At 40.9% G+C, this 12,730-nt stretch overlaps 1 protein-coding gene across 47 annotated transcripts in view; it reads left to right on the top strand.

The window, feature by feature from the left end:
- Positions 1–12,730, top strand: part of SORBS1 (sorbin and SH3 domain containing 1) — a 231,392-nt gene that overhangs the window by 96,437 nt on the left and 122,225 nt on the right. The window lies entirely within an intron of this gene.

Raw genomic sequence — 12,730 nt, 5'->3', positions numbered from 1 at the left:
ATTTTTGTTTCAGGAGTTTTAGCTCATCTTTTAGTTTTTTTCCCCTTTTGTAATCTAGTGTATTTAGCTAGGCTTTACATTTTTACATAAGAGAAAACTTATTTATCTTTGCACTTTTATTATTAGATAAGAAGAGTCTATAATTATATGCTTCTTAAACTAGAATCCCTTCAGAAGTTTAATTATATTCACCAATGTCTTATATTCTCAGTCCTCTAAAAGGGAGCTTTGGTATTTGTGGAAACCAACCCAAGAGTTCTAAAGTTACATATTTATGAAAGACTTTTGTTGCATATTTAAAGGGTGGGAGCGATTTCTGCATGGGGCCTTTATCCTTTCCCACATCTCTGCAGTCTTCTTAAAATGCCCTCTGTTTAGAATTTTGAGGGATTGATTTCCAGACATGTAAGACTTACTGTAAATTTAAAATAGAAGAACCACACTATTCAGTGCCTCGCATTAGTGAACTTTTATTGAATGAAATAATGGGTTCAGAAACACCAAAGGGCATTTGATGGCAGATTTGCCTTAATGATTTTTTTTTTTTTTTTTTTTTGCGAAGAGAAAGCTATTTATTTCCCAACCTTGTATATAAGATTTTTTTTACTTTAGTTTGAGACATTTGGACTTACTATAAATGTTATGAAACTTTAGATGTTAATTTTGTACTGCTGCTTTTTCAGAGGGAAGAGCAAAGTGAAATTTTAAGAAGGAATTTAGAATAATATTGTCATATCCTCATGACTTACAGACTCACGTGGTAACAGATACCTAACTTCGGGGAGCTTAGCTTCTAGAGAGCACAGCGGGACCACGTGCATAGAAGCTGTGACACCTATGGCTGGCTTGGCTTTCCCCCTTGTCCTATTGGAAGGGCTTGGCGGGGTGGAAATTCTTTGTTTCAGGGAGCGTGTGTGACTGACTGGTTGTAGTATTCTCTCATCTTGATGGGTTGATCTGGATTTCAAGACTCATAACATTTTAAAATTGTGGTCCTTTCCAGCCCTGAAATTCTGTGATGCTCTGAGTTCCTTGGCCACATGAAACCTTGTTAAATACAGATCATATTGCATTCCTGCCCACCCCACTCCTTTTATAAAGATTGTAGGCAGCCAAGGCCACCGCTGGCACGATGTTCTGTAACCTGCAAAGTTTTATGAAAAAGTGGGGTGCTAGATGGGGCTGCCACAAGTTTTATGTTTTCTGTTCAAGGCACAAAGCCTCATTTCTTGGCATTGACCTCCCCACTTCAAGCAGAATCCTAGTAAACAAACTGTTATAGTAAAATAGTGACTAGTTAAAGCCTTTTATTAAACTATATTTCTACTCACCTCCAGTTCTCCTAATATTGGGAGAATGAGACAGATGGGAAATAGACCAGTTATGTCAATGTGACCATTTATTGAGTTCTCATTATGCTATGTGGGTAATGCACAGGAGGGAAATTAATCCTTATAGGAGGGATGTTAGTGCTACTTTAATCCCTGTTTTGCATGTGGCAGAAGCTGAGGTTCATAATATTAAAGTCACTGCCTGAACACCTAGAACGTTTTGCTGATAGTTGACTGTGAGGGATTTAATATTCTCTTAGGAGCTCAGTGTCATCATCTCATTCCCCTATCCCCAGTCCTACAGTGAATGTAGTTGAATCCCTCATTCTTTTCTTCCAGTGTCTTATTTATACATTATGTTATGTGAGTTGTGAAGGCAAGGTCACTTTGTGTTGAGAACTGTTGTCTTTGACGTTTGTTTGAGAATGAACTCTTAAGCACCCCGGTCATCTTTTATTTTCGTGTTTGCTGTTGTGTCCCTATTTGGTTAGCAAGCTGGTTTGAGTTCTAAAGGATTTTTGACATCTTTTACTTTTTGATAATTTTATGTTGTCAGCCTCCAAGGCAATTGAGCAGAAAAAAGAAAATTTGCTGTGGGCAAATGTGGCAGAATGAGATGTAAGGAGTAAGCTCAGAAAATCAAATTCTCTGCAGTTATTGTTGCAGATAAGCAAGACACGATGAATGTAAAAGTTGCTACCTGTGACTGGTGTGACCGAAGCCTCTATGGAGCTTTTTTGCCCAGCCAGATGAGCAAAACAAGTTCTCTGGGAGTGACTTTCCTGGGTAGAGAGGGTGTACACGGTGGAGGGAAATTTTTTTTGGAGGGGGCTGGCTTATAAACATCACTGATGCCACTGTCCCCTCCCTTGGCTTGACCTCAGCTCACAGAAGTCAGCTCCCATATTCTCCCTGCTCCAGTGCCCCCACTTCTGTGGTTTGTCCTGCATGCCTCAGTCAGATTAATCATTAAAAAAAATTTTTTTATTTCAATTTTTTATTTTGCATTGGAGTATAGCCAATTGACAATGCTGTCATAGTTTCAGGTGGACATACATACACATGTATTCATTCTCCCCCAGATTCCCCTCCCATCCAGGCAGATTAATCTTGAATTAGGAAACTTCCAAAGAATTTATTTTGCATTCTGTGTCCTGGTAGAGACCAGCAAAGATGCCATTGCCTGCATTCAAGGCCATTTTGTGGTTAGGCACACTGCCAACCCAGAGTTCTTTCCATATACTTTTCTGTATACATTCAGTGCTGTGTACCAAATGCTACCCAGCCCACCTTGGAAACTCCACCTTAGGGACTTCGTAAGGAAAACAGCCTTGTGAATAGCAGAAGACATGGAAGATGATCATTTTTATATGTAAATTAAGTGATTCCTAGGCAGTAACATAACTCTCCATGAGAATTTACTGTTTGGAGAAAAGGTAGGCTACTACTTTGCTTCTTATGGGAAGCTGAGGTGTTGAGATTTGTGATGTTGGGAAAAAACTTCAGGAGGGACAGGAAAAGCATGCAGTGAGCCAAGTCCTGAAAGGAGAACTGGGTGAGACTTTCATTTTAATTAGCTTTCATTTAATTAGCTTTTCAACCTGCAGTTGAAAAGAGAACATCAGCTGCTACTCAGAGAAACCAGCTGAGGAGAAAGTGGTTTTGAGCCTCAGATACTATGGATGATGCTCATCCTCCTGAAAGAAGCTAGACTTTGTTGAACACTTTGTAGCACTGTGATCATCACTTGATGTGTTTGACCTCATTTAATGCTCACCCTGAGCCTCTGAGGCTGATGGCTGTTATTCCTGTTTTATAGATGAGGAGACTGAGTCTTACCAACGTTAACTGACAGAAGTCAGCTCGAGCATCTAGTTAAGTGGCAGAGCAGCAGCAGCTGAAAGCCAGGTTGTTTATTCTGGAGTCCCTCTAAGTCTTTTATAGGTGTGTGTGGGTAAGGGGGTGTTGATGGGTTCCATTGCTTCCTGAACGCTGCCAGCAAGTACTGTGTGTGATCCAATCTCCCCAGTGAACCCTCTCCAGAGAAGTTAATATTGTAAGAACTACAAGGATATTTTAAACAGTCAGAAGAGGGTGTATTTGTCAGCATGTCCCCTGGTCTTTCCCAGGTGAGTCTTGAAGCTTGGCATTCTCTTGGCTGGCATATTCCTACAGTGGAGGGCAGTCCAGGAATGCCCTTTCGTGCTGTCTTTAGTTCCTCATCAGGGTTTCAAAGCTGTTAGTCTTCTCAACTAGAATGTAAGGTCTCTGAGGGCAGGCATCATCTCTTATCTTGGTTGATAAATTTTGATTACCACAGCTGTGTAAAAATGCCCCCTAAAAATTATGCATCTCTTTTTAAGGTGTGTCAGATCTCTGAACAACCTTCACATAGGGGCATCTTGCTTTTGGCAGGGACTGTGTCGTGCCTCTTTGGGTGAGGATCATGGGTTGGAAAGAACCTGGGCTTGGGGGGCCAGCTCCAGGATCTTTCCTACTTCTGCAAGATTTTTCAATGAGTCGTTTCACATCTGTTGAGGCTCAGTTTCTTCATTTGCAAAATGGGTATGGAAACCTTATAAGGGGTTCTTAAGAGTAGAACTGATGTACAGAAGGGTCTGGCTCACAGTTGGCGTTTAGGAAACGAAGAGATGGTTCATCTGTCTGTTCTGAAGCAATGTGCAGAGGGCCTGCATAGTATGCCTGCACAGTAAATGGGTCTTGAAATAATGGTGTGGCTCCCTGAGACCCAACCTTAGAGAGCGACTCTGAAGTATCTTAAAATACGATGCTTTTATGCAGAGTGTCCTTCATTGCCTGACTTTGCATAGGAAGGCAGAACCACAGATGAATTTCTTCGTTCTTGGATGGATGCTACTTCAGTATATAAAGCCTGATGCTTTATATGATCAAGTATTGGAAATATCAGCTTCGTGATAAGATATTCATCCATCTCTTAAAGCAATAAATGGATAACAGGAGTAGATAGGCATCTCTTCACCAGAATACTTTTTCCTTTTATAACAGCACTTTACAATATCTCATATAGCTTTTAAAATTTAGAAACACCTTATGGAATTAGGTATTGTTTGTTTCTTTTTGTAGGTGAGTAAACCGAGGCTGATAGAGTTTGGGTTTAAATCCAGTTCTTTTAACTTTTTTTTTCTGTGTGTGTGTTTTTTTGTTCTGTATGTTGTTTTGCATACCCACTAAACACATATAGAAACATATTATATTATATTTTTCTTCATCTATTTACTTTTAATCTGTGTCTTTATAATTAAAGTGGGTTTCTTACAGAACATAGTTGGGTCTTGTTTTTTGATCCACTCCAGTAATTTCCTTTGGGCTTCCCATGTGGCTCAAACGATGAAGAGTCCACCTGCAATGCAGGACTCCCTGGCTGGAAAGATCCCCCAGAATGGAATGGCCACTCCAGTATTCTTGCCTGATGAATCCCATGGGACAGAGGAGCCTGGGGTCAGAAAGAGTTCGATGTGACTAAGCATGCAATAATCTCTTTTAACTGATTAATTTAGAACATTGATATTCAAAGTGATTATTGATATAGTTGGATACACATAGAACAACTGAAGTCATAAATGTGCGTATATATGCATACATATAATGTTTATTAATATATAAATGTATAATAGGTACCAACTGATTTCCAGGTAATCTGGTCTGAGAAATAACAGGTTAAAAAAAAAAACAACTTTTAATTGAATGTTTGTTATGACCTTGACACTATATTGAGTGATTTTAGTGATTTTAGCTTAGTTGGAGGAAAACTGGTTTCAGAAATTTACACTGTATTCTCAAATGCTTGGATGTAGCTTTTATACCTGATAAACGAAACATTTGCCTAAAATTAGTTCAGAATGCAATTAAAAGAGAAAAATAGCCAAAGTACTGCAGTTCACCACATGATCAAATCAGCATCTCACATATATTCTTGTTAGGCACCAAGGGTCTGATGCAGTCCTCAGTCTCCAAGGCTTGGGTTCAGGGGTTATTGATTCTGGTCAGACTATATGTGTTCCACCTCAGTTATTAGACAAATGCTTCTGAGAGGTTTTCTCAGAAAAGATGATGTTTTCAGTGTTTCTATTGGCTTTTTGCTAGGTTAGTATATTGTGAGTAAAATTTCAGAACATCTAAAGAAAACAAGCAATTTCTGAATAAGCCAGTATTATGAATTGAGGTATTTAAGTTATGTATTTGCAAAAGACCCAGAGTCTTTTTGCTGAATGGAACTTCTGTTCCCTCATTCCTGAGCATGGTAGGAGCCTGCACTGCAGATGTCTGTATGATATATGATGTGGTAAATACGTAGCCTTAGGAATTTTGTGGTTTAAAAGAGAAGTTGAGTGGGAATTAGGGATTAAGAGTGGACACCTCTCCTGCCATATCAAACTCACCCTTCTTTCTCGTTCTCAACCTCTAAAAGACTCCTTTTCAGCTGTTTTAAATTTTTTTTCAGCCACACACAGTAACTTCTTAGTCTCTTTACCTATAGCCTGTGGTTCAACCTTCAGTCTCCTGAGAATTCAAAATGCTTTCACCTGTGCAGTTTCCACAGGTAGACATTGTGTAGTGATGACCTCTGAAGAAAGGTGTCATTTATATCCTGGGTTTGTCTCTATTAGTTTGAGGTTATGTATTTACAATTTAAACAGAGCTAAGATATTTTGCTGTTATCTAATGAACTTGGGAATCTGCCCTTGTTTCAATTATCTAGATCTCCTAAGTGGAAGGTTTCAGAGTGTACTGGATGCTGCAGTGAGACAGCTTTGTTTTGGCTCTGTACACGCAGCCATATTTGGGAAACACAAATGGGCCGGTTTTTGTATTTAAGACTTGTCTCGGTTAACAATGCATGCTTAAGAAATGGTGTGTGCCCAGAGTTGTACATATAAAGAGTTTGAGGAGCTCAGGGCTCTGGAATGCCACGGACTCAAGTTAGGAGTAGGGAATTGGCAGCGAATAGGAGCCATGGGGTGCTGTGTGTTGTCACCTGGCAGTCCCTGTGGACTATTTTAAGATAAAATCTTTTGGTACAATTGCTTCTTTAGGAAATCTGGCTGAACGTTCTAGTCATTTTATTGCCCACCCTGTCCTCATAAGGAACTACATGAGAGTAGTTTGGCTTCGTTAAACAAAGTGATCACTGGCAATTAATGTTGTAATTCCATATTTGGGGTGTGTGTTATGGGTTGTGAGAAAAGATTACATCATGTGGGGTTGCCATGTTCTAGTGGACAAGATTGTTGGTGGCTTTTTTTTTTTTAGCTTGTCTGCTAGAATTTGCTCTTTAAAGTTTTAAAGATGACACAACTGCATATCAAATGCCAGGGATGAGATTAAAAAACAATTTCCCGTCATTAAAGAAGTGTTTTATAACCACATTATCTACTGTTTGGAAAATAGAAATGAAATTTCAAAGTTACCTGTAACTCTACTCTACCACATCATTGTTAGAATTTGGTCATATTTTCTTTGTCGTATGTGCATGTGTTTTGATTTTTACATATTTATAATCAGAAATGTCATGCAGGCCTGTTACTGCTTTTTATTCACCTAATCTTTTTTAAATTAATTAATTTATTTTAATTGGAGGCTAATTACTTTATAATGTTGTGGTATTCACCTAATCTTATAAGAAGTGTTTTCCCATGTTGTATGTTCTGTATAATCATTATTTTCATAATGGTTCAGTCCACCTAGGAGGTGAGTGGCTACTGTAATTGGCTCCCTGTTACTGAACACAGCAGTGTTTCTAGGTTTTCATGATTAATAAAGCTGTAGCAAACATTTTGGAGAGGGCAGTGGCACCCCACTCCAGTACTCTTGCCTGGAAAATCCCATGGATGGAGGAGCCTGGTAGGCTGCAGTCCATGGGGTTGCAAAGAGTCGGATACGACTGAGCGACTTCACTTTTCACTTTCATGCATTGGAGAAGGAAAAGGCAACCCACTCCAGTGTTCTTGCCTGGAGAATCCCAGGGACGGCGGAGCCTGGTGGGCTGCCGTCTGTGGGGTCGCACAGAATCGGACACGACTGAAGTGACTTAGCAGCAGCAGCAGCAAACATTTCTGTCTATGCAGCTTTATTGTCATTTGGCGTTCTTTCTCTGAGCTGCTGCTGCTGCTGCTAAGTCACTTCAGTCGTGTCTGACTCTGTGCGACCCCAAAGACGGCAGCCCACCAGGCTCCGCCGTCCCTGGGATTCTCCAGGCAAGAACACTGGAGTGGGTTCCCTTTTCCCTCTCCAATGCATGAAAGTGAAAGTGAAGTCACTCAGTCGTGTCCGACTCTTAGTGATCCCATGGGCTGCAGCCTACCAGGCTCCTCCATCCATGGGATTTTCCAGGCAAGAGTACTGGAGTGGGGTGCCATTGCCTTCTCCCTTCTCTGAGCTAGGTTCCCCTAAAGCACAAAGGATGTGCGCTATGTTAAGTCTTGATGTTCTATGCTGAAAACAGTGGTAACAGTTTACAGTGTCACTGACTATAGGAAAATGTCAATGGCTTTGCATTTGTTCACATTGAACATTAATGTTTTTAAACTTGTGGACTGATTTAAGAAGTGGAAAAAATGGTTAGTCATATTTTTTCCTTGGAATTTCTTCATGCCTTTAACAATTTTTTCTTGCAATGAGTATTGAGTACACTGTAAAACAAGGATATTAATCCTATTATGTTTATTGTAAACCATGCATTGTTTACATAACTTGTAATCATGTTACCTCCTAAATTCTGTTGTCTAAAGATGAAATAATTTTACATGTATAAGACTGGAAACTCTTTTGGGCTCTTTTGCTTATTGCCAATTTTGTTGGCAGAATCAACTTTGCATGTTTACTGAAAGACTTCATATATAAATATAAAAGGGAAAAAGTAATTGCAGATTTATCGGCAGCTAACTTTCCAACTCCAGATCTTGCTTCTGGCAAGGGCCTGGGATGAAAGTGTGATGAATTTAGTGGGAACTTGGGCATGGGATTTCTGAATTCCAAGATTATTAAATAAGTCTTATTAAATGAATTCCTTATCATCATGACTCTCTTAATAGTGACTAAAAATAAGACTAAAACCAAAATTAAAATGTTCCATTTTTGTTGGGTCAGTGCATCTGGCAACTAGGATTGGTCTGAATGTTTGGGGAAATGAGGGAGAAGCCTTTAGTGGGAAGCAACAATGAGATTAACGACTTGGAAATGGGAAATCTCATTCAGGATTCCATGGGAATGCCGAATATGATACACATGGAATTTAGGGCTTATTGAGTACGTGGGGGAGATGAGACTAGAAAAGTCATTGGGACTTCATCTTACAGAGCCTTACGGTAGGTTAAGGAATTTGGACATTTATAAACCAATGTTTCCCAAAGTGTGGCATTTAAGGTGATTTTAGAAGGTGTGCATTGAACATTTAAACATTTTAGTATTTATCATTCCTTGATTCTTTCTCCTTACAGAATTTATTCCTCTTCTTTCTATGTTCCTGTAGCACTTAGGTCAGATCACTAGCAGAGGGTTACCCATCATATTATATTAAATGGGACATATCTGTTTTCTTGCAAGTCCAGGATGGCCTCAAGGACAGCAACTGTCTGATTCACACTGGTCTCCTATGGGCTAGGCACTATTTTGGATGCACAGTAGGTGTAAAGAAATGCTGTTGGGATGGTATCATCTGGCCTGTGTTTTAGATAAACATTTTTCTTCTCTAGGAGGTTCACTGCCTTTTTTCCTTTTGCCCTGTCCCGCCCAACCAGCCCCTCTGAGCTTATAGAGACCCTATGGATTTTTTTTTTTTTCCTCCAATGGGCTACACGGTGATTCTGAGGCTTATTGGGCCATTGTAATGGTCTGGGAATGAGGCAATGGAATAGAATGGTGAGTGTGAGGATGGAAAAGCAGAGGTGGCTGGGGTGCGTGAGTCATGAGGGCAGAAGAACTGACTAGACAGCGCAGCAGGTGTGGGATGGAAGGTCAGGGGGAGGGAGAGAAAGCGGTGCACTCAGACCTGCACAAGGGACGTTCACCCCACTAACACCAACGGGTGCCTGCTCTGAGCTAGGCATCATGCTGGATGTTAGGAGACAGATGAACAAGACCCTGTCCTGCTGGAGGGGCCTCACTGTCCAGAGGGCTTGATTGGAGGAGTGGAGACTGGGAAGGCACGGTGGGAAAAGATGAGTAACAGCCTTGGCCAGTTTTTGTAACTGATTACCAGGACACGTTGCACGTTTGGTGAGTGTTTAGTACACAGGACACAGGACATGTTTGGTGAGTGATATCAGAAGTTATAAGGGGAAAAGGGCACTGACCAGTTCATGCATTAGCTGTGGAGGTTGATTCTCATCTGGAATTCAGTGTCCATTGCCAGGAGACCAAAGGTGCCCTGAGGAGGAAGAAGGATATGAGGCTAAGTAATACTCCATTGTGTATATGTACCACATCTTTATCCATTCCTTTGTCAGTGGACATTGGGTTGCTTCCATGTCCTGACTACTGTAAATAGCGCTGCAGTGGAATAATGCCATTTGCAGCGACATAGGAGGACCTAGAGACTGTCATCCTGGGTGAAGTCAGTCAGATAGACAAAGGCAAATATCATGTGAGATCACTTACATGTGGAATCTGAGACAACACAAATGAACTTAGTTATGAAACAGAAAGAGACTCACAGACTTGGAAAACAAACTTATGGTTACCTGGGGGGAGTAGTTAACTGTGAGATGGGAATTGACATGTACACACTACTATATATAAAATAAATAACTAATAGAGACCTGCTCTATAGCACAGGGAACTCTGCTGAATACTCTCTAGTGGCCTATATGGGAAAAAAATCTAAAAAAAGAGTGGATATAGGTATGTGTGTAACTGATTCACTTTGCTGTATAGCAGAAACTAACAACATTGTAAATCAACTATACTCCAATAAAGAATTCAAAAGAAAAAAAAAGAGGAGTAGGAGGGAAATGGGGCTTAGTAGATAGAATGAAGAGCAGGACTACGGGAGACTTTTTCTGAATCTGTTTTTGCACCGAATAATCAGGGTGTGTGTTAGATTTCTGTTTCTTTAGTAGCCATAGAGCCCATTCATCCAAGGAAAGCTCAGCAAGAGTAAATGAATGAAATCCGTAATAGCACAGCTATCCTAGTAGCCTGAGGGGCTCATGGAACTTTCTTCCAAAACAGGTAGAAACCCGGCAAAGGGGCTAGGTAACCTGCACTTATCCTTCTGGTTCTAACAGTCCATGTGAAATCCTCCAGGAAGTGAGCATATAGTTGGAAAGGAATGAGGACACAGTTTAGGGTCCTCTAGATCTTTAAACTCCTAGAAGAACTACAGAGGTCCCATTCTATTATAGAAGGAAGAGCCTCATGACTCAGGGTAAATGAGTCCTCAGCGACACTTAGAAATCGGGACCAGAAAGTGCTTGGGGGAGGAGGAAGGAGTTAACTGTCTTAAATTCAGCGGAAAGATCAGTGAGGCGCCGACCACTGCAGAAACTGCTGGGCTTGGCCATGTGTGTGCACTGGAAACCTTTCTGAAGGCCATTTTATATAATTGGTTAGAACGGAAACCATATTGGAGGGGTTCCAGGAGGAAATGGGAGGATGTGGGGGATGGCCTTTCTGATGTGTTTTCCTATTGCTCTCTCTCCAGAAGCATCAGTCTTTTCACAGAAACCATGCGCTTGTTGTGTTCTGAGCCCCCTACCGTGTCATGGAATTCCAGGCTGAAGTTAATGTCAGGGTCAAGTTTATCCTAACTTCCTCCCCTTGAAAGGAAGTGTTAGCAACTCAATGTTTATCCTTTCTGGCTTTCTGAAGAATCTCTGCACCCTCTCTAATAATGTCGAGAATCCATTTGAAGAGAAATGACTTAACTAGAGATTGAGAAGAGGATGAACTGTCAAATAATTGGAGAAACATGCCTTTGCTGGTGGATCAGCAAATATAAAAGCAGTAAGGTCAAGCATATATTGTGGGCTTTGTGAGCTGTCCATATTATTCTTTTCAAGCCATTGGAAGTACCTGCAAACATAGTTATATATAGATAGTTCTAGATAAATAACTATCGGTATAGATATCAAGTCCCAGATTGGATTTCAGAGCTGGCGTATTATCATAGTTTGGTTGAATGGGAAACTAGTTTCTTGCAGCCAAGCTATAGTGGAGTTAAAGACAGTCTCTGGTTATTTTGAACGTAAGACTTGAAAGTTAGGTTCTGAAGACTAAATAGAGACGAGGACAAAGTTCGTAACTGCACACTAAATGCTCAGTTCCGAGGGTGACACAGTGTCCTGCCTGTATCTTGCAGTTGTGTGTGTGTGTGTGTTTGGAAAGAAGCAATGGAGACAAAACACTGAAAGTCATAGGGAGCATGCTGTATGAGAGGTCACCCAGGGGCTCATTCTCTTCCAAGAATCTTTGCTGGACCTTGAATTCATTTTTACAGAAAAACTCAACTCCTCCCTTGTATATTCCTGAATCATCCATATAAGGAAGGACCTTTTTTCCTTTCCCAATAAACAGTCCATATTTAGTTATTGGATTCTGTTTCAGCTGGAAACATGAGCATAACTTTTGCTTTTTCGTAATTATTCACTGTGTCATTAAGACTTATCTCAGAATTATAGGGTTGTGGAATCAGAGACTGATGATGCAGAACCATTAATTATTTGGATGCATTCTTAACAAGACTGCCTACTTCACATCTTGTTCTTTTGGTGGAATGTCTGTGTTGATGTGTGGTGTTTTGACCAAGTACAGATGTCCCGACAGTCCAAGGGGTGGAATGGTGGCTTGACCCTACCTGGCCCACCCAAACTGAGACGCTGTAGGTTCCTGAAACCCCCCAGGGGATTGCTGCTCCCTTGCAGTGGTCCAGTTTTGCCACTAGGCGGCACTGTTCATCTTTTTGGCTTTTACCCAAAGGCCCTCTGCCTCCTTTAGAGGGGACTTGGGGGAGAAATTCCAAAGATGTGCCATCATGTTCTCAACCGACTCAAACCCTTTACAGTTTCATCTTTAAATAAACAGTAAGTGTCAGAGGTTTTTATGTAAAATAAACTCTCACATTCTACATATGATGGTAATACTTGGACTATCTCTAAATAAACTGCCTGGATTAGATTGAGACTTCCAAAGCCTTCAGGGTTCTTCTGCTCAGCATCAGTTTGTGCAGCTTCCTGATTGCATCCCCACCACCCTGACTCTGAGCTCTTCAGGCCATAGGGACGAAACCGATTGCTGAGCCTCTTGGGGTCCAGCTGTGGATGGCCTTACTCAGGAGAGAGGAACGATGCCTCTCTTCTCTAGCAAATCCTTGGGGGCTCCCTCCTCCCTCTCCTCTTGTGCTGCTTGGGTTGCAAACATCC

This window comes from Moschus berezovskii, chromosome 12 (genome assembly GCF_049115385.1).
Source record: "Moschus berezovskii isolate FMDL1 chromosome 12, NW_MosBer_1.0, whole genome shotgun sequence".
Classification (NCBI taxonomy): domain Eukaryota; kingdom Metazoa; phylum Chordata; class Mammalia; order Artiodactyla; family Moschidae; genus Moschus; species Moschus berezovskii.
The sequence above is the reverse complement of the archived record's forward strand: the minus strand, read 5'-3'. Positions and strand labels throughout refer to the sequence as shown.